The sequence below is a fragment of the Acomys minous genome (genome assembly GCF_964271855.1).
Source record: "Acomys minous genome assembly, chromosome: 1".
Taxonomy (NCBI): Eukaryota; Metazoa; Chordata; class Mammalia; order Rodentia; family Muridae; genus Acomys; species Acomys minous.
In genome coordinates, this window is record NC_140483.1 from 75904368 (window position 1) to 75928027 (window position 23660).

A 23660-nucleotide genomic window follows, 5' to 3' on the forward strand; every position below is an offset into this window, starting at 1 on the left:
TAATTAAAAATTAAAATAAATCCCAAAGACTTGTTTAAGTCTATATTTGTTTTTGTTGTTGTTTATTTAATTATCAATCAGTGTTTTATTATTGGCTACAAAAACAACACAGCAGTGACAGTCTTCTTCACTTTGCAGTACAGAAATACTGTTTTCTAAGAATCACTAGTGGAATCTCAACAGTCTTTCTACTCAACTCCTTTTCTGGAAGCTTCTCTTTCTTACTTATTTCATTGCTGAAGGACCTGGGCCATGAAGAATTTGCCTAAATTTCACACAGTGAACTCCTTGATGTCCTGGCAGTCAGTGTTAATCTGGCCTGTATTGAGCTATGAATCCATTCTGGCAGAGGCCTGATGGGGCTTGGCAAGTTTGGAGAGAGCCTCCTCAGGGAACAGGGGATCACCTCCACTCTGCTGCTACATATTCGCCTGTTGACAACTCTGCTGATAACTGATGTTTCTGCTGCTGCTGCTGTTTACTGGTGTTCCTCATGTACATGTTGTATTTCATTATGTCCTGGCTCATTTCATCCACCCAGTCCATCAGCAACTGAAGATCATTGCTCAAAATACTGCTGCTGGCAAGGCTAAGCAGCTTTCACTTGTCAGCTATATCTGACTTCTCAAGCTCTCACATGAGTACATTGAACAGATGTGAGTTCTTAATCACTATGAGCACCTCCTCAAACATATGCTCAAAGGTGATGTTCATCTTTTTCAGTGCTTCTGGGGAAAAGTCCTTCTCTTTGCACACTTCCATTAGTTTAACAGTGAGTCTTTATGCCTTCAGTGAGAGAGGCCCCTGGGCAGTTTTTTGGGACCATAAGTGAGATCAGTGGATTCTTCAATAGAATGCTCATAACTGAACTGAGAATCCAGAAGTGCGCTGGTAACAAGCAATCAATAATATGTGGACTAATACCAGCCTACATGGAGGTGATTGATATTTACATGGTGAAGGCTGTGCATCATCTTTAACTGCTCATTGCCTTCTACGTGATATTTGATTATCCTTAATACTAGCAGACCATTGGTCTTCACCTGCTTTGTGGCTGAGCCTCCAGAGCTGCCTTTGCCTTTTCCCTGCCCTGTGGCACCACCAACAGTGCTGGAGCAGGTGGCCGTGGAATCAGTGCCTTCCTTGCATGCTGCCAGGTTTCTAAAAAGACTGTCTATATGTTTATTTATTTTAGCTTCAATAGTTGTTTACTTGTTAATTTTGATATAAGGTTTAATGTAAAAGGCTGGCCTTGAACTCACTATATAAGGAAGTATTACTGTAAATCCTTGATATTCCTGTCACCACTTGCAGAGCTCTGGGATTGAAGGCCTGCTGTACCACGCCTGGCTATAATAAGATTGTTTGCAAGCAAATGTAAAGAATGAGCGGAAAGTTCAGCTGAAGCCTTTGTTTATAGTTATTCTCCAACTTTTTAATATTGTGTCCCTTCTATGCAGTCTTCATGTTGTGGTGACATCCATTCATAAAATTATTTTGTTACTACCTCATAAATATAATTTTCTTTAAAAAAATGTGTAGGTATTTTGATGGGGATTGCTTGAATCTGTAGATTGCTTTTGGTAGGATGGCCATTTTTATTATGTTAATTCTCCCGATCCATGAGCAAGGAAGTTCATTCCATCTTCTCATGTCATCTTCAATCTCTTTCTTTAGAGTTTTGAAATTTTTTTCAAACAAGTCCTTCACTTGCTTAGTTAGAGTAACTCCTAAGTACTTTATATTGCTTGTGGCTAATGTGAAGGGTGTAGTTTTCCTAATTTCTTCCTCTGCAAGCTTGTCATTTGTGTATAGGATGGCTACAGACTTTTTGGAATTAATTTTTCTATCCAGCCAATTTGCTGAAGGTGTTTATCAGCTGTAGGAGTTGTCTGGTGGAATTTGGAGGGTCACTTATGTAGAGTATCATATCATCTGCAAATACGGATAATTTGACTTCCTCCTTTCCCATTTGAATACCCTTGATCTCCTTTTGTTGTCTTATTGCTCTGGCTAGAACTTCAAGTACTATATTGAAGAGATATGGAGAGAGTGGGCAGCCTTGCCTTGTTCCTGATTTTAAAGGAATTTCCTTGAGTATCTCACCATTTACTTTGATTTCGGCTATTGGTTTCCTATATATAGCCTTTATTATGTTGAGGAAAGTGCCTTGTATTCCCGATCTCTCTATAACTTTAAACATGAATGGGTGTTGGATTTTATCAAATGCTTTCTCTGCGTCTAAAGAGATGATCATGTGGTTTTTTATTTTCAGTTTGTTTATGTGGTGGATTACATTGATGGATTTCCCTATATTAAACCATCCCTGCATGCCTGGAATGAAGCCTACTTGGTCAAGATGAATGATATCTTTGATGTGTATTCGTTTTGCAAGTATTTTATTTAGTATTTTTGCATCGATGTTCATCAGAGAAATTGGTCTGAAATTCTCTTTCTTTGTTGAGTCTTTGTTAGGTTTAGGTATCAATGAAACTATGGCCTCATAAAATGAATTTGGTAATGTTCCATCCCTTTCTATCTTTTGGAGTAGCTTGAAGAGTATCGGTATTAGCTTGCCCTTGAAGGTCTGGTAGAATTCTGCACTGAAACCATCTGGCCCTGGTTTTTTTTTTTTTTTTTTTTTTTTTGGGTTGGGAGACTATCAATGATTATTTCAATTTCTGTAGGGGAAATGGGACTATTTAACTTGTTTATCTGTTCTTCTGAACTTCATATGGAAAAACAAAAAACCCAGAATAACTAAAACAATCTTGTACAATAAAAGGTGCTCTGGAGGAGTCTCCATACCTGATCGCAAATTGTACTATAAAGCAATAGTAATTAAAACAGCAAGGTACTGGCACAGCAACAGGCTGGTTGATCAGTGGAATTGAATCGAAGACCCAGATATGAATCCACACACATATGGTCACTTGATTTTCGACAAAGAAGCCAAATCCATTCGATGGAAAAGGGATAGCATCTTCAACAAATGGTGCTGGTCTAACTGGATGTCTATGTGTAAAAAAATGCAACTGGACCCATATTTGTCACCTTGTACAAAACTCAAATCCAAGTGGATTAAAGACCTTAACATAAAACCAAAGACACTAAGTCACTTAGAAGTAAAAGTGGGGAAGAGCCTGGAACATATTGGCACAGGAGAAAACTTCCTGAACAGAACACCAACAGCCCAGACATTAATGTCAACAATTAATAAATGGGACCTCATGAGGCTGAGAAGCTTCTGTAAGGCAGGAGACACTGTCAAGAGAACAAAGTGACAGCCTACAAACTGGGAAAAGATCTTCACCATCCCTTCATCTGACAAAGGTCTAATATCCAAAATATATAAAGAACTCAAGAAATTAAACACCACCAAACCAAATAACACAATTGAGAAATGGAGCTCAGAACTAAACAGAATTCTCAACAGAGGAATATTGTATGGCTGACAAACACTTAAAGAAATGATCAACATCCTTAGTCATCAGAGAAATGCAAATCAAAACAACTCTGAGATTCCATCTTACACCCATCAGAATGGCTAAGATAAAAAATTCAAGCGACACCACAAGCTGGCAAGGATGTGGGGAGAGAGGAACACTCCTTCATTGCTGGTGGGAATGCAAACTAGTACAACCACTTTGTAAATCTATCTGGTGCTATCTCAGAAAAATGGGAATAGGGCTTCCTCAAGACCCAGCTATTCCACTCCTTGGAATATACCCACAAGATGCTTTAGCACACAACAAGAAAATTTGCTCAACCATGTTCATAGCAGCCTTATTCATAATAGCTAGAACATGGAAACAGCCAAAGTGTCCCTCAGTAGAAGAATGGATAAAGAAACTGTGGTACATATACACTATGGAATACTATTCAGCTATTAAAAACAAGGAATTCCCAAAATTTGTGGACAAATGGATTGAGCTAGAAATGATCATAATGAGTGAGTTAACCCAGAATCAGAAAGACTCAAATGGTATATACTCACTTATATCTGCATATCAGCCCAAGGGGCATGTCCCACGAAAGCCTTCACTTACCAGAAAACTGAGACAGAGGGGAGGATATTCTAGTGGGACTCTAGATGAGAGAAGCATGGGAGAATGGCAAAGTAGAAGGATCCAGAGGGTCCTTGATGCCTACAAGTAGAACATTATGATAGGCAGATTTGGGCTCAGGGGTCCCGCTCAAAGTAAGGCACCAGCCAAGGACAATACAGGCAGTAAACCTTAAACCCCTACCCAGATCTAGACAATGGACAGAACACTCTCCACAGTAGAGTGGAGAGTGGGATATTACTTTCTCACATACTCTGGTGCCTCACCTTTGACCATGTCCCCTGGAGGGGGAGACCTGGTGGCACTCATAGGAAGGACAGCAGTGTACCAAGAAGAGACTTGATACCCTATGAACATACACAGGGGGAGGTAATCCCCCTCAGGAACAGTCATAGGGGAGGGGAATAAGGGGAAAATGGGAGGGAGGGAAGAATGGGAGGATACAAAGGATGGGATAACCATTGAGATGTAACAAGAATAAATTAATAAAGTAATATATATATATATGTATATATATATAATTTTTATAGTAAAAAATTGTAATGTAAATATTTTAGCATACACACCTCTATTCACTTATACACATCCATGCAAGCACAAAAACACTGTCCACATCCATGCATGCACAGAAACACATAAGCAGTCATAGAGACATGCAAAGATGATGACTTCAAGATTAAAGTTGACTGTTGGCCAATAACCCCCATTCTTATACATTCATTTGGTTGTGAATCACTCTGAAATCAGAGTAGGTCAAAGGTACCCATTCTCTATATACTTACAGTTTATTCAGCATGATGCTTTTCTGCATATCTATGGTGAGATAGAACAGAATAACCCCTCTTTTCTTATGTTCTTCCCCTTGACAGTTTTCATGCCCTGAAGTTAAATTATAAACTCTTTATCTATTCTGATTCCTGGTTATATTCTCTAATGGACAACAGAAATAGAAAACTTTTTATAAAACTTTGCTTATATTTCTGTAATTATCTGAAAATAACAATCAAGGTCAAACAAACATCAACCAGATATTTTTTCTTTATCACATCAATTGGGTAATTAATTATAGCATACTTTAGAGATGGAAACAGACCTGCTGGGGTCCTGCCCCAAGATGAGGGAAGGGTTTAAAGAAAAATGGGTGCAACACTGATGACGGAAGAAAGGTAGGAATGAGTCAGGCACAGGCATTGAAAGGGGTTTTACAGTCTGACTGATTCACAGTCAGAGTACTTCTTTATTTATGCATAACTCAGTAGTCAGGGAAAGATGCATGATGTTCCAAAATATAGATCATAGCATTTTTGTGCCTAAACACATATTTTAATTTTTGCTTGGTCACAAGTTTAGTCATCATTGGTTAACTGTGACAGAAGAAAATTATCTTTTATAATCCTTTTTTCCTCATTAACCTTATAACCCAACTTTTAACAATATCAGAATTTCACATGACAGCCTGTTCTCTGGCTGATAACTCTTACAGTTTAAAGGGCACTATGTAGAGAGAAAATTTTCAAGCCAGCCTGGGCAGACTGCTATATTCCAAGTAGTATAATACCAGATATTAATAATTATAGTGAAACTTGTTATTAGGCCCAAGAAAAATCCTTATGCCAAAGTTTCTTCAATTATTTTCAATTTCTGCAAGTAATAAAATATTTCTATTTCATATATTTGTAGAATTTATTTATATGTCTAATCTTTGTAATCTTTGTTTCTTGGTCATATGAACACCATAGTGGTCCTATATCAATTACTTTTCTTAGAAAGTGGGGACATAGTGGGTTTGCATGGTGGGTGCGGGTCCACAGGATTCAAGAGATAAGGCCCTCAAAGCAAACTGAAGAAATGATTGTGTTCCAGGGCTACACAGAAATGTTCAACACCAAGAGTGACCTGACTGTGAGGAAACACAGTGCAATATATTAGAAGTACCCAAGCCAAGATCACACACTGTGTCTGATCCACAGAACATCAGTGACTTCACAACCACTAAAGGACCATACCAAGAGCTCCAAAACACACTGCTGGTGTTTCTCAGAAAGAAAGAAATCCTGTATTGTCCATGCCCGCTCAATGCAGAACCATGGGACCATGCTCTGGTGAGCTCCCAGAGACTCTGGTCCACTGTACACTGCAGCCACCATCACTTTTTAGGTGTCAGCCTGGCACAGTGTGGGCCAAGGAGACGGTGTTCAAGGAGGTACTATTCAAGGTGAGACAAAGCAAGGACTGTACTGCCCCCACCACAGACCTCATGGGCCTTCTCTCACAGGCTGTGACTGTCCTCAGTGCAGAAAGCTGGAACATGTGAAAGTGGGTACTAGGGACAGCACAGAGCCAGGGGCCCATTGCAGATGGAGCAAATGATAGAATCATAGACTAGAGGTGCCAATCAACAGAGCCACAAGTTCCCCAGGACAAGAAGCTGAGCTGGGCTAACATCAATGTTTTTTGTGAGGTACTCAACAAAGACTTTAAGGGACCACGACTTGCCACCTGCTTGAAGGCTCATAAGATCCAATGCCTACAGGAATAGGAGGCCATTCAGGTCTTGATGGCCAGCAATAATTGACAAATTGAACAGGAGCAGATCTGACTCTTAGGATATGGGAGCAGGTAAGTCAGCCCTGGGAACATGGGAGCCTGAGAACTGGCCCTGCCTTGAGGACACAGAAGCTGGAAAGCTGGTCCTGACCTGAAGACACAGGAGTGGGAAATTGGTCCCACCCTGAGGATACTGGAGCAGGAGAGCCAGCCCTTCCATAATGACATGGGAGTGGGAGAGCAGGCCCTGCCCCGATGATACAGGAGCAGTATAGCAGACCCTGCCATGAAAAAAGCTGTCCTTGCCACAATGACATAGAAGCAGGAGAGCTGGCCTTGCCCTGAGGACACAGGGAGTGGATGAGCCAGCCATGCCCTTAGGACATGGGAGCAGATAAACCAGCCATGCCCTAAGGACAGGGGAGCAGGTGAGCTGGCCCTGTCCTGATAACATGGAAATGGGTGAGTCTGCCCTATCCCAAGGACACAGGAGCTGGATAGCAGGTTTGACCTTGACAACAATTGAGTGGGCCATGTTCAAGGGCTCTGAGGGAACCCATGATGACCTACTGGAACACATGAAGGATCCTGACTTAAAAATTCAAAGATAAATAATTTCCTTGACACTTCGAAAACAGGATATCTGATAGCAGTCGCAGTGATAATCTGTTAAAGATAGTGTAGGCCTCCAACCAGACCTATGACTCATAGCAATGAATATTTGAAAGTAAACATATGTAGACAAAAAGCTATGCTTCGTGATACACCACAGCTTTTGTGACAAGATTTTTTGTTTGTCTGATTTATTTTGCTGGGGAAAGAAGAGGGATTTTGGTGCATGATGTGTAAATCATATACAGTTAATAAAATTTTTTAAAAAGAGAGAGAAAGGATGTCTTAATATTTTATTTATTTATCATTTATCCACACCATTTTTCTCCATCATTAAAAGAAAGGGAATTTAAATTTGAACTGTTAAAAACTTCTCTAGCCTACCACTGGATATTGTTTACCTTTATAAGTTTACTTTGTTTTGATTATCTTGTCCCCCCAGTAAGGAACATCCAGGGGCAGATGTGCCAAAGTGTATCTTTGAGACAGAGCTTCATAAGGAGGCCTCTGGCACAATTATTTGAGTCACAGTACTCTGGGCCATAGGTAGACCCTCAATTATGTCCAAATAGATATATCTCCCTGAAAATGGGAGGACCAGTATGGTCAGTACATTCCTTACTAATCTAAGAAGCAGTACTCTGGGGAGAGGGCATGAGTGATTCATAAGAAAATTTCCATAAATCCAATATCCCAAAGTTGCACAAGTAATAAAAGCATTTCAAGCATGTGACAAACAGAGATCAACCCCAAAAGGTAGGGGGCCTTATCACAGTAATTGCATCATGGAGCTCAGCTTTTCTGGTGCTTTGTCACCCAATTTTTATAGTTCTATGATCCTTGCTCTTCCCATTAGATATTCTTTGGCCAAAAGCCTAGGGATTCAGTTTCAGCTTGTAAACTTTCAAAATTTCTGTTTTGCACTTTAAACAGTTTCTCAGATCCTCTATTTTATTCTTATTAATATCATTAATAATCTAACTGTAAAACTAAATAGATTATACAGGAAACACATTTTTTTGCATAGCTATGTTTCCAAAATAACCACCATTAGTTTTATTATTTTTAATTAACACAAGCTTATGTTAGTACTCCCATTATAACCTTTGGAGAATGACCTTAAACAGCAGGAAATTTCCAACAAGGGGGTGGGGATTAAGAAGTCAAACCATGTTGTCCATGCACTGGACCTTTGTCTCGCTGTGCCTTCAGGACACCTGATTCTCTGGGCATTAGAACTTTGTCAAGCAATGCCCTTAGGATGCATGGTGAAGTCACTGTGTCTTCTGGACACTGAAACTTTATCAAACAGTGCTTCTAGAACTCTGGGCCTCCAAGGAGACCTCTATAGTATTTATTGTACTTCTGTTTAAAGATGCTTTTCAGATTGAGGTTTCCACAAATACCCACCATTAAAAAGATATAATAAAAAAGTGAATAGAAATGAAGAGCTCATACAATTATCTGAATTTTTCTTTTAGAGCTTATAGTAATCATTTTAAGATTGATAGGTATTTAGAAATATTCGTCCATGTAATCACATCACTAATTCTGCCTTTCATTTTAAATGAATCCCATGTCATCTCTTTCCATTTCAATCCACCTTAAGGAGTCACAAATAAAATATATTATATCATAAGATCCATAAAATGCAGGTGTTGGACTGAAAGAGCAAATCAGCACCTGCATTTTATGGGTGATATAAAAGAGATATATAACCCAACTGAAACTAAGTTTGCCTTGCTTTTGTTCCTGCTGAGAAAGAGTTTAAGCTTGTCAGATCCACCCTGAAGGAAAAATGTGTTAAGCTGTGCCTTTGAAAAGAGGGAAAAGACAAGGATAAAACTTTTATTTAGAGGAATAACATCAAGAATTACATAAGATACATTAATCAATGATGTTAGACATATAAAACAGGAGCACACTTAGAAATTCATGTCATAACTACTATTTGTTATATCACTTCATTTCTTGGAAATAAAAGTCGGCTACATACACAAAGTAATATCACAAGAACCATGCTGGATATAATGAAGATGTTCTAAGAGATGTTATATGCTTTCATTTGGCTTCTGAACCACTGAGACAGTTGAACTCAGGAAACTGGAACTCTCTCATGAATCTCAAGAGAAGAGAAGGGAAAATAAGAAGCCAGGTAACATCCATAAAATATGTTCCAGAAAAAGATATCACATAATGTTAACATCTTGTCAGAGGACCTTGCAAAAGAAGGTCACAAGAGAAGATATGCCCTACACCTTGACCAAGTCCATATATTTACCAAGATTGCTTAGCTGTTAAACTCCTACCCTTTTTAAAATCTTTTCCCTCAAGTGAGAAGCTTGAAGTAATTTGTGTGTGTGTGTGTGTGTGTGTGTGTGTGTGTGTGTGTGTGTGTATAAGGATGGCCTAGTAATGGTTTGTGAGTGTTTCCAAGGCCCAGGCTCTATCCCAGTAACATCACCTCATCCACTAAAAGCTTGTGTCCTTATTTAAGGACACTTGGATTACAAATTTTGGTAAAACTTAGTAGGAAAAATTCGTAAACGAGTAGGCCAGTTGGACTGTCCTCCCAAACTCTAGACAGATATTTGTAAATTCTAAGAATCATCATTCATTCTTTGTTTGTTACCAGGCAGTAAGTACATTACACAGTAACTTGTGCAGAAAAATCAGAAACACCCTACAGTAACAATTGTCCACAAATGATCTGTGCCTTTGGGCTCCAGTAAATATGCATGTGATTATTAGTACACTGATGTTAAACAGTTCTGAATGCTGAATCAGCCTTTCCCCTAAGACTTTCTGTGAGAAGCAAGCTGACCTTCCCAGTTTTGTGGGTGCTTGGCTTCATCTCATTGGTATCTGATGCCTTCAACATTTCCTTTTCAAAATATCTAGGGTAATTCATCTTTTAAGGATGTTCTCAAAGAAACAGACAAATTTACACACACACACACACACACACACACACACACACACACACAAAATAAGCATTCCTCTTAAATGATCTGCAAGACTAATTAACTGACTAGAACTTCAATGATGTGAAGAGGTTGAAAGATTTTAGGTTAAGAGCCAAAGAATAATTTGCTTTGAGAAACCTTTTGTCACTTGAGTCATAAATTCATTACCATATCTTCATCAGATATAACACAACATGGTTAATAAATTGTCCTGAAATGCATTAATTTATCAAAACCCAACTTTTTGTGTACCAAAAACTAAGGCTGGCTCAGCATCTGAGGCCTATAGCAGAGCCATCCCCTCTATGTTAAATACATATTTGATGTTTTTACCAGCGGATAAGAAAACAATGCCTTATTTGTAACACTCTTTGCTCCATCACTATGAAAACCATCAAATGTTTACCATGTTGGAATATGGAAGTTGGAGTGTCCTAAATCTGTGTTCTCAGGCATAGCTTCTCATATTTGTCTTAAGAATAAACTGTCTTTTATACCCTTTGAGCAAAGCTTGTGTGTGTGTGTGTGTGTGTGTGTGTGTGTGTGTGTGTGTGTGTGTGTGTAATAATTTTAAAATAGTGGAAAGATTTTTCATTTAATGAAAAAAATCCTGTTCATAGGATAGTTAAAGTATCCTATTCAAGGCTCCAGAGATACTTTGGAACAAGAGCAAAAAGGAATTTAAAATCCAGAGAAGAGAAGATAGGGTGATCTTATAAGTTGCATAGAATTTCCTGAGTTGAAGCTTTCATTCATGGAAGGAAGCTCATTCAGACTGATAAAACTCTAAATGAAGGTTTGATAGCATTGAATGAATGAGCAGACAAATTCTCAGGAAGTCTTTGAAACTCCAGAGGATATACTAAAAATGCTGCCTTATAAACATGTGGTTCTTGTACTCCTCACTTCACAGTACTGGTTCTTAGCTGTACAAGACCTGTACAATACCAGGTTCTCCCAGATTCCATCATGGAAGGGAAAAGACACTCTTGGAAAGACAGGCATTTGGTGGGGTTTAGTAGGTAGTTAATGTTTACTGGGAGCAATGGATGTTTTCCCTGTTTTAGTGCCTAATGAGTTGGTCATAATCAACTAAGTAACATGACACCTGTGCTCATACGAGCAAAGCTAATTAAACTCAGTGGGACACAGAGAGCTGAGAGAAAGGTAATAGGTGGATTGGCTTGAAAGAAGAAGGTGCTTATCAGAAGAGAGGATGATGAGAGAGGATAAAAATAGATAAATTCATTATTTTTTGTGCGTGTTTGGATGCACAAACATGCCTGAACTATCACTGAATAAAAAGAAAAATATTTCTACAGTATAGCTACCTTTCTTTCTGCTAAAACACATTTTATTTGGTTTTTTGAGTATGAGGATGTGTGCGTTCACACGAGAGTGGGCATGTGGAGGTGAGAGGACAACTGCTAAAATATGCAATTTATTTTTTAACAATGTTAGTTCCAGATGTCATTTTCAGGTCATCAGTCTTGGCATAAAATAACTTTACTCACTGAAACATCTTGTCAACCCTATAGCTGCTTTTCTTAGGTAAAGCAGAACTAATTACACATGATACATTCCAGGACAGTATTGATAAGTTACCCTATTAGGTCAATGTGCATTTATCCTGAAGACGTCTTTATGAGCCGTTGTGCTATAGTGGTGGTTGGTGAAAGGGTGATGGTGTCCTGAATACTCTTCAAATGTGGGAAAAAACAATGGATTAAAATAAGAGGTTTTAAAACACTCTTCAGAATAGACCACATATAACATGAAAAGCTGCACAGTGGAATTGAAATTGACATTCTTGGAAACTAATGATAAGAGAACTAAGGAGTGGAAAGACCGTGGGCTAAATAATTCAGCAGCTACACTGTTTAATTCTACAGTCTTGAGGTTCTTTTTACCTTCTTGTTTCCACGCTGCAAAATAGCAAACATTGAACTGCTTTTTCTTAGGGAAAGCAATCTGAGATTCAAGTTCTGAACAAAGATAATGTATCTCTCTATTCAGATATACTTTCCATATGACTACTGAGGATTGTTCATTCTGTGTTTTGTGAATGTATTCCTTAGGAGACATGAGCAAAAAAGAAAAAAAAAAGATAAAAACCAAACAAAAAACAAAACAAAACAAAAGGGAATTCCATCAATGTACAACTTGACAAATGTATTAGTTTGTTTTCTTAACGAAGTAAAATTTATTTTAGCTACAACACCTAGAGGCAAGAACTAAAGCAGAGACTAGTGAGGAATGCTGCTTACTGGATTTTTTTTACCAAGGACTACCTGTCCAGGATGACACAAACATGGTGGCCTGTATCCTCTCCTATCAACTATTAATCAAGATAATTGGCCCAAAGACTTCTACAAAGGCCAGTATGATGAAAACAGTTTCTATAGTAAACTTATCACTTCTCGGAAGAATCTGGCTTATATTAAGTTGCCTTCTATTACCCCTGAAAAAAATAACTGAACTAATACAGTGATCCAATGAGACTTGTAGGGTTGCTTACCTGAATGTGGGTGATGAGTGATTCTAGGAAATGCCTAACTCAAAGGCAACTGAGTAGCAGAAAGCTCACCCAACCTTGAGTGACAGCTTGTAGAAGCTGGACTCCTGGATTTATCTGTAGAAAGTGTAGGCAGCTTTGCAAGTCAGTCTCTTTCTACATTGTTGTCTTACTCCTTATGCAATTTGGAAAGGGAGGGGCCTTATGGATATGATGTTTCATGTGCTCCCTGAGACTCAGACTTTACTTCTATCCTGGTTGGATTGTTTCACCTCAGAGGAAATTTTGAATGACAACCTGTAAGAGCCTACATTCTCCCAAAAGCTACACTAGTGCTCAATAGGAAGTTTGATCTCATGGAACTTATTATACTAAACATTTGGGGGCACTTCAAAAGTCTCATTTTTGGTACTTGCCTATTTTCATATTTGGCATCACAGCCACCTTCTTGTAATTTCTAATGTGTATATATGAGGAAAATAAGAATAAACTATCATTTAGCAGTAATTTGTCATCTGCAAAATTATCTTGCTGTTGTTTTAAAATATAAATGTTTGAAATCTATATACAAAGTATGTGACTATGATATATAATATTCAGAGTAAATTAAAACCAGGGAATCTATTTAAGTATGTGAATATTTGTTTTCAATACTGGGTTTCTATATATAGACTTGGCTGCCTAGGCCTTACTTTGTTTTTGTTTGTCTGTTTGTTTTTCAAGAAAAGGTTAGTCTCTGGCTGCCCTAGACTCACTTTGTAGACCAGTCTGGCCTCAAACTCTGAGATCTACCTGCTTCTGTCTGGAGAGTGCTGGGATTAAAGGCATGCCCCATCTTTCTTAAATAGCTTTTGGTTGTGGGTTAAAACTAAGTTTTCTGTATGTTAGACAAGGATACACTTATAGCCTACCTACTGATTTCTATAAATGTAATAATTCTAAAAAGTACGTAATCAAAACTAATTGTATTAAATTTATACTAGCTACTTTGATCATAGACCAAGGGCCAGTCTCCAGTCTTTCTTCCTAATGAGTCTTCCTTGTCTGCAATGATTTCCTGGCAATCAACACCACATAAGGATTAGACAGTGTAGCTCAGCACTAAAATGAATTCTTAACCAAGGTAACATAAAATGTTGAATATCAGTGGGTCTTAAGAGTAGTGAGCCTCATGAATACCCATATTGTTATAAATAACTTAATGAAAATATATTTCCAGTTAAAATATATATTCCAGTTAAAATCCTACAGCTCCTTCTTCCAACATTGTTTCATTAAGAGCTCTAGAAGTAGAGCTGAAGTAGCCTCGGAGATTCCAATCCCTCTCTAGTTTGGCTATAATTGCTATCATTACAAACTTTAGTTTTTCACCAACCATTCACACAACACCCAGTTCACCTTATTGATCTGTTCATTGTGACAAAATCTGGCCTGTGTTAAAAGATAAGAGAATCAGAATAATATGGAGAAATCTAACTTCATTGTTTTAAAAATTAAAATGTAATAACCAGAAAATATTTTGCTTTATACATAATTATATATTGAGGATACAATTATCATATCATTAAAGTTATTATTTTGTATTATGATGTGTGTGATGGACTAAAGGTGAAGAAACTGCATTTAAGTATATATGTATTTTTAAGGACAAATTTTTTTTTACTGTCTTTATAGTCAAGAATTACATATCTCATTAAAGAGAAAACATATACTATTCATGTATATTTGATAAAAGTGAGAGTGAATTAATAAATGAAAATTTCCAATAGTCACTCTGTGAATTTCTACTAAATACTAAGCATTATAAATTTATTACTTCAATAATAACTGCATAGGTTCCTTGTCCTCAATAACTTACGACAAATAAACTGTTGATTTGATTATTCTCTTAATATTCTTGTGAAGTCATAGGCTCTTGTGGAAATGCTTTTCTCACCTCAAAAATGATAGATAACTTCTGAAGAAATAAAGTTATAAATATTCAAGGACTTTGGTGGGTTCTTGATGGACCAAGAATATACTAATAGAAACTCTGATTCTTTGTTAATAGCATTTATTTTAGGAGCTATTAAGAAAAGAAGAGAAGAAGAAGAATGCCAAGTCATTAATTCCACAAATGCTTGTTGTATTCCTAGTGAATCTGATGTAGTAAATCTGATGTCTGTGCCAGTAATTATAATGTGATGTAATGGTAAGAGAGCAGAAGAGGCTGCTCAATGAGTGAAATGCTTAGATATCAGAGTTTACATCTCAAAACACAGATACAAATTTTAAGCATGAGTTTCTATGCTTGTCATCACAGCATAGGGAAAGCAGTGATTGCAGATCATAGGGCTCTCTGCCCAGCCAGTCTAGCAGATTTTGCATGCAGTAAGTCAATGAGAGTAACTATTTCAAACAAAAAGGTGAGTTGCTCCTAATAATCAACAATTGAGGTTGAACTGTGACCTCCACACTGATGTGTGAGAATATTCCTAATACATGGCATGCTCATTAGTGTGCATATCCAGGCACATGTACACATCTGTATGTACACACACCACTCCCCCACAAATGTAAATAAGAAAAAAATACAACAAACAAACCAAATTATTATGAGGAACTTTTTAAATGATAAGATATAGTTAGTAAAGAGTGTAGTTTTATAATGTCAGACATACTATTCAAAGAAATTAAAAAATACCACAGCCTTTAAGTAGAGACATAAATGCCCCCTGTATATGCAATACTATGGTTATGTCATTTAAAGCACGGTTAGAAGCCCTGGAGTCTTAATGTTTTTAATCTGTAAATGAAACAGTAATGGGAAGAGAAAATGTAAGAGATTAAAGGGTTCAGTCGTGGAATTCTATCCTACATTTGATGGGAAATGCCCGATGTGTGTTGAACCTAGAGGGACAGGATATGACTCACAGCTCTCTATCGTTTCTGAATGAAAGAACTCTCTGGGGCCAGGAAGCAAAGCAAAGCAATAATAGTTAAAAATCCATGTCATTTCAGCTCCATGAAAAATGATAATATTTTGTACAATTGACAGGCAGTGGAAAATGGACAGAACTGAGTATATCTGAAGGTCCTCCTGACTATGTGTTCATTATGTGGAAGCATTTTGATAAGGCAAAAACGTGATTCTCTAGGATAATTTAATATTCTTATTTTTCTTTAAGATTTTCACTATTATCATATATTTTAGTGTTTTGAAACTATAATATATTCTTATATTTTTTCACTGCTCTCTTAAATATTTTTAAAATTCATGTGTGGTTTGTGTAAAATTTATGAGTGTATTATTCATGGAGAAAATAGAGGTATTTCATGCCTCCTATAATTCTGTAACTTTCTTCCCTACTCAAGGGTCTCCTGTGTGAACCTTGAGTTAAGGTGGAAGGCAGCAAGTCCAAGAAGTGGTCTGTATTCACTCAGCTACATTGCTGGGGCTAAAGGCCATACTGGGATTCTCATATCAGGAGTGGTGGGTTACACAAAACATATAAGAGATGCACAGTAAGGAAAGGAACAACTTTTCCATGGTCCCCTTCCTCTACACCTTTATGGTCATACATTCCTTCTTCGCAATAAAAGATCCTTTCTTCCTTTAAAAATCAAAGAGTTTAGCCACCAGCAAGTATTGTGGGCTTATAATTTACCACATTACCATACCATAGTGTATTCTGTACTTATTCTAATGTGTGTGAGCTCAGAGCATTTGCTAAGCTGTACATTTTAATACTCCTACAATAACTCTCTTCCCTCTTCTCTATTATTCTTGTTGAACCCAAAATCTTCCCCCTTCAGGAGAGTACTGTGTGTAAGAGATCAGGCATAATGGCTGAAAGCAAGAAAAGGTTTTTAAGTAGGATGAGTTTTGGGGAAATTATTACTGAGCATGAGAAGTATAGAGACAATGTTTCATGAAAAAAAAAAGAAATAAACACAGATTTTACTGAGAATGATAGAAGTAGTAAAGGGCTTATAACAGTGAACCAAGATTCTTAGGCTGAGATGGCCTTTTGGAAAGAATGCTTCTGTTTTGCTGTACTGCTGATCAGATGCTCATTTATGCCACAGAGAGATTTCTGAAAAAAAAAAAAAAAAAGAGGACAAACTTTGATGCAAGCAGATCGGACAGCCAAACTCTTTCAAGACAGGGCAAACAAGTCCTGCATAGTTTTTGTCTAACAAATATGACTGTCAGGTATATTGGACTAGAAGGGTGAAGATGGTGCTCCAGTGTTATAGAGAATTTTCGATGACTGTTCAGGCAGCAAATTATGTCTATCTTTTTCTCTTTTTGGAAGTCGCTTACTTGGCACTTTCTGTCTACACAGATAATTAATTTTATTACTGCCCAAGCCTATAATGGAGTTGTAGAACAGATAGTTTAGTTTTACAATTAAGATTAGTTGTTTGGGAGTTAAGATGTTTTTAGGTCTTGATTGATGTTTTAAGTTGATACAGATGAGATATGATAGATATTGACATATATTAAGAATTTTAGATGTACCAAGACAGGAAAGATGTTCTCTTCAATGTTGCCAAATACAAATAGCCAAAACTCTATGAATGTGTCATTTATATATTTTCTGAGTGTTTCATGTTTCTTCTTGCTGTGGGTAGTTTATTGTATATAAGTGTAATACTACAAAAGTATATTAAAAAAAAAGAAAAAAGAATGCCCCACCACACAAAAAAACAGGAAAAGAATGCTTAATGGGAGTGTGAGTGATGTCTCCTTTGTTGAAGTGTGTTGTGTAAAAGAATAAAGACTTGAGCTGGCATGTCTAGTACCTTAGGAAAACTAGAAGAGATGAACAATCTAACAGTCTAGCAGTCTGTCAGCCAACTGAAAGTTCAGAGAGACCATGACCCACAAAGTGTAATCTGTGGAGTAATCGAAGTGTTCTGGTTCCACTAGCATATAAACACCCGGGTATGCACATGCATATGCACAATCATACACACATGTAAATACATATAAACAAACATTCACACTCATATAAAAACACATATACAGCCATGCATACAATAATCCCATATAATTCATAATACAGAGGGAGACAAAGTAGCTGAAACTTTCCTTTATTTTTGCTAGGATGCTGAAGCTTTTTATGCCCTGACCTTTAGAAAGCAGTATTTGCAAGACACTGAGAAACACGAGACATTAGAAAATAACTTTTCTTCACATTTGGCTCTTACTGATGTAAAACTAACATTCACAAAACATGTATTTTGGAAGTCTTATCAACTTTCCATCAGCTCATTAATACAGTTTTTAAAATTTAATTATTCTTATTTTATTTTTATATAATTAATTTATTCAGATTACATCTCAATTGTTGTCCCCTCAATTTTATTTTCCCATCTTCCCCCTCTCTCTCTCTTTCACCCTTTTCCCCATTAATATTCTTTTAATCTTCTTCTTTCCACAGTTTAATTTAGTTGATGTTTCTAATTTACATAAAGACAACATCCTTAACTGATTTAATCAAAGGTTCTTTCATTCTTTCAGGCCTATTGCTTTTCATTGATTTTCATTAATATATGCAGACCTCAGATGCTCTCCTTGCCAACCCAAATGTCCTTTTAGGGACTCTTTACTTTTGGTCAAGAGTTGGACAATTATTTCCTTGTGCCTTCTGCTATCAGCCTTGTCTGCTTTCATTAGTGTACTGGTTCATTTATTAAATATTCCCAAGCAATGCACATGTGTGCTTATTTTGATAAGTTGATAATACACAAATATTGTCAAGGAAAAGATCATATCCTACTATTGTGTATTTCAGGGAGACAATACCACTGAGATGTCAGCAGACAGATACTTATGTGAAAAAGCAGTAGTTTAAAAAGGAATTTACTGAGTCGTAAAACATGAAAAAAATTGGGAGTCAACCTGAACACATAGATTGTTTTGTAGATCTAGCATGTACAAACCCTGTGTAGGTTTGAACCACATTACATTATAAGCCATGCATGGTAGAATATGCCTGTAATTTCAGCATTTTAGGATGAGAAGACATGAGGATACGGAGCTCAGATTTTTGGTTTGCTTCATAAAGGTTTGGAGGAAGCCTGAGCTAATTAAGGCACAGTCAAACAACAGCTCCTCTGTTCCATTTTTTTTATAAGTATGATGGTGTTGAGCCAAGAAGGACAGGACACAAAGAATATTCTATGCTCATGAAGCATTAAACTACGACGAAGGTGTGGATATATATAATATGCAGAGAAGATAGAGAGGTTTCTGAATGTAAAATATTATGCAATTCATATGTGATGGAAGATAAATAAAATAGTAGTTTTATTGTCAAAAAGATAGGGTCATATATCTTTATTATGTAAAATTTTGGAGTCCTAGTTCGAGGTTCTTAGTACAATGTCTTGACATGGTTTGATTTGGGGATATAACTTCAATGTCTTATTCCAACGAAACATTTATATCAAAAATCAGATACACACACACACACACACACACACACACACACACACATATATATATACATATATATATATATACATATATATATATATATATACATATATATGCATACACACACACACACACACACACACACACACACACACACACACTATACAAAAACTCATAGCAGCAATAATTGACAGAAGAAGACAAGACAAAGCCAGTCACCATTCACTCACGGAAATGTCTGTGACTCTTAAGTGCCACTCTCAACTGAGTCACTACTGGATATTGAAAGCTTCTCAAATAGTTAAATACAGTTTTCTTAAATACAGTGTTTCCAGGTATGATGACCAGGAAGTGGTATGTGTGTGTGATAGGAACATTGACATTGGAGTGTAGGAGGACTTGGTAGATGGAAACAGATGAGTTTTGTTAAAATACATTACATATTTGACCTTGTACCCTGGAGGGGATGACCTGGTGGCACTCAGAGGAAGGATAGCAGACTACCAAGAAGAGACTTGATACCCTATGACCATATACAGGGGGAGGAAATCCCCCTCAGGAACAGTCATAGGGGAGGGGAATAAGGGGGAAATGGGAGGGAGGGAAGAATGGGAGGATACAAGGGATGGGATAACCATTGAGATGTAACAGGAATAAATTAATGAAAAATGAAAAAACCTATCTACATTATAGTGCAAAAAAAACCGACAAACAATAAGTAGAATATTTAAGGGCTAGAAAGGCATCTCAGAGATTAAGAGTAAATAGCATTCATGCAAAAGATGCCAATTCTATTCCTATAATCCAAGTTCTATGGCTCACCACTGCCTGTAATTCAGCTGCAGAGATATCTGATACCATATCTCTGGCTTCTATAGGCGCTTCCACTAACATGCACATGACCACATCACAAATAATTTTAAAAAGTACAGTAAATGTTAGAAAGTTGCAATATCATTTTAAAATTATCTAAATTAGATAAAGTAATGTGCAATACTCTGTTTCTATGTTCCTTAATTTATCATAACACTGTGAGCCTGATTTCATTACTAGCAGGTTTTTATACTAAAAAAAAAAAATTACAGTATGTCAATCTATCACAATTCCACCTTCATGAAAACAAAAACATTTAACTTGCTTCCCACCTGAGTATTTGCTTTCCATTTGCAGGTTTTAAATACAGGAGGAATTCCTGTCTACAAAACTAACCAGATGAAATAGATGTTTTAATTACAACTTAGTAACACCTTAGAAATGGCATTGCTTGTTCTTTTTTTTCCAAGATATATATTATTTTATTAATTTGTTCTTGTTACATCTCAATGGTTATCCCATCCCTTGTATCCTCCCATTCTTCCCTCCCTCCCATATTCCCCTTATTCTCCTCCCCTATGACCGTTCCTGAGGGGGATTTCCTCCCCCTGTATATGGTCATAGGGTATCAAGTCTCTTCTTGGTAACATGCTGTCCTTCCTCTGAGTGCCACCAGGTCTCCCGCTCCAGGGAAAATGGTCAAATATGAGGCACCAGAGTACTTGAGAAAGTCATATCCAACTCTCCACTCTACTGTGGAGAATGTTCTGCCCATTGTCTAGATCTGGGTAGGGGTTTAAGGTTTACCGCCTGTATTGTCCTTGACTGGTGCCTTAGTTTGAGCGGGACCCCTGGGCCCATATCTGCCTATCATAATGTTCTACTTGTAGGTTTCTAGAACCCTCTGGATCCTTCTACTTTGCCATTCTCCCATGCTTGTCTCATCTAGAGTTCCAATAGGATGTCCTTATTAAGAATTGTATTACATTTTATTTATTCATTTATTTAGTTATTTATTTATGCAGGTGAACATGTACTACAGTGGATATGTGGAAACCATAGGACAACCAATTTAACTGAGTTCTCTCCTTCCACCATATAGATACCAGGGACTGAAATAAGGTCAGACAGCTCAAAAGATAAACTCACTGGCCCAGAGGGATAAATCCTTTTTATTATGGCCATACTACTTAAGATTATGGCCTTAGTAGCCTTGGAAATCTAGCTAGGTTTATAGTAGAAAGCATGGTTCCCCTATTTCCTCAGCATTTTTGCCACCGACATGTGATTGATATTTCTTTCCCTTCTCTGCACATCTTAACATTCTTTTAATCATCAAGGTTCATCAGTGTTGCAGGTGTGTATTAGTGTTATTAAGTACTTCCTCCATTTTCAGTTGTATAACATTTTCTGAATCCATGGAATATAGACAACAGGAAATAAATGAAAAATATTTTGCAGAGTATATGTAGGTCTCTTGTATGAAAGATGTGCCCCCAGGGCAATACCAGGTAGCTATTTTGTATTTTACTTGTACTTTTTGTTCCTTTGAAATTGCTTATATGCTCTTTTTCTGAAGACTATTGAGAAGCTCTTTCTTTGCATTTCCTCAGAGGAATTTTATAGTAAAGGATTCAGTATAAATCTTCAATTGCTTTTTTGTCAGGTTTTGTATATAACTAGGTAAAAGTCCTATTTCATTACTTTGCCTCTGGATATTCCCTTTCTAAAACACCATCTTTTGAAAAAAATTGTTCTTCCCTCTGTTTACTCTTGGAAGCTTTGCCAAACATTAGCTGAATGTGCATATACTATTTCTGAGTTCGTCCTGCTCACCAGCGCGTTTGTTTTTCTTCTCACTACATAATATTTGACAACACATATTTGGAGGCCCTGGGCTTTTTACTCAAAGCATCTTGACAACTCAGTTTCCTTTTTGTGTTTACATGTGATTTTAGGATTATTAATTTTTATTTCTTCACATTGTAACTGTGGAGTTTGATATAGTATAAAGATGTGATAAGTTGTTCATATCCAGATGAGAGAAGCATGGGAGAATAGCAAAGTAGAAGGATCCACAGGGTCCAAGAAACCTACAAGTAGAATATTATGATAGGCAGATTTCGGCACAGGGGTCCCACTGAAACTAAGGCACCAGCCAAGGACAATACAAGTGGTAAACTTTAAACCCCTACCCAGATCTAGCCAATGGACAAAACATTCTCCACAGTAGAGTGGAGAGTTGGATATGACTTTCACACATCCTCTGGTGCCTCATATTTGACCATGTCCCCTGGAGGAGGAGATCTGGTGGCACTCAGAAGAAGGATAGCAGGTTACCAAGAAGAGACTTGATATCCTATGAGCATATACAGAGGGAGGAAATCCCCTTCAGGAACAGTTATAAGGGAGGCGAATAAGGGAAAATTGGAGGGAGGGAAGAATGGGAGGATACAAGGGATAGGATAACCACTGAGATGTAACAAGAATAAATTAATAAAAAAATTAAAATGAACATCAGCTGTGTTGATCTATAAGCTCAGATGCCAGACTCTTTATTCTGCAGGTCCTTACCATTGTTTCATAGTTTGTTTTTAGATGGAGATTTCTTTTCCTTACAGTTATCCTTAAATTCTATATCATAGTGGGATTATTGTAAAGGAATAGTATATTATTTTTCCTTTGTGAACATACAAAAATTTTAGATTATCTCTGAAAATAAGAAATGATATTCTCTAAAAAAATTTTCATATTTTACCTAGAGTCAGAGGAAAAAACTAAGAGACAAGTATATGTAAGTATAAAAAAATAAACAACTCATATCAAAGAATACACAGAGTCCTTGATACTGCGGTGAACACCACAACAAATTGAATGTCCTAGAAACTGCTGAATTCCATCATGGCAATTTCAACATTCAAGTAACCCTGGGCTAATAAAAAAAAAAAAACCTTGTCTCAAAATGCTCACAAAAATCCACAAAAATGTTATACTGTTTAACAGAATAAAAAGTCATAAGATAATCTCCACTGACCTAGAAAAACATATGAGACAAAATATATCACACTTTTGTAACTAAAGCTCTCAGCATGGTAGAGATGAGAAATGCCTGACATAACATGACGAGGAGCACACCTGATTGTGTACTGATAAAAACAACAAATATTGCCTCTAAAGTTAAGAGGCAATATTTACATAAAAAATTCTCAATGGAGAACTTTTGCAACACCAAGAAAAAATTTTCATTTAAATAGGGAAGAAAATAACACATTTTATGTAGAGAAAACTCAGAATCCTCCAGCAAATGTCTCGTTAAACTGATAAACTATCAATGGACTAGTAGAATACAATATCATCATATTTTAAGGGCTTATTAATAAGTAAGTATATTTTCATAATACTATTTTAACATGATTTACTAAGAAATTAATAATTATAGTTAGGTACAAAACAATACAGAAGGGTTAACAGACTCCAGCATATAAAAAATGATTACTACTATAATGATTGCATTTATTTTCAATACATTACACTAGAGTATAATTCAGATGGGTGTTGGTTTAAAAACATTACTATATGAATATTTTAAGTCTTTATACACATATAAATGAAAGAAGTTACATGCATTTATACAGATAATGAATACATAAAAATAAGATATAAAAATTTGTAAACATATTTTCATACTTGAAAGCTATGGTCAGGAGGATCTA

At 36.7% G+C, this 23660-nt stretch overlaps 1 pseudogene across 1 annotated transcript in view; it reads right to left on the reverse strand.

The window, feature by feature from the left end:
• Window positions 1-230: 230 nt before the first annotated feature.
• The window catches only part of LOC311606512 (eukaryotic translation initiation factor 3 subunit H-like), a 28116-nt pseudogene continuing 4686 nt past the window's right edge, over window positions 231-23660 (reverse strand). The window contains exon 2 of the transcript in view: window positions 231-1195. The product of the transcript in view is annotated as a eukaryotic translation initiation factor 3 subunit H-like (transcript). The remainder of the gene's footprint in view (window positions 1196-23660) is intronic.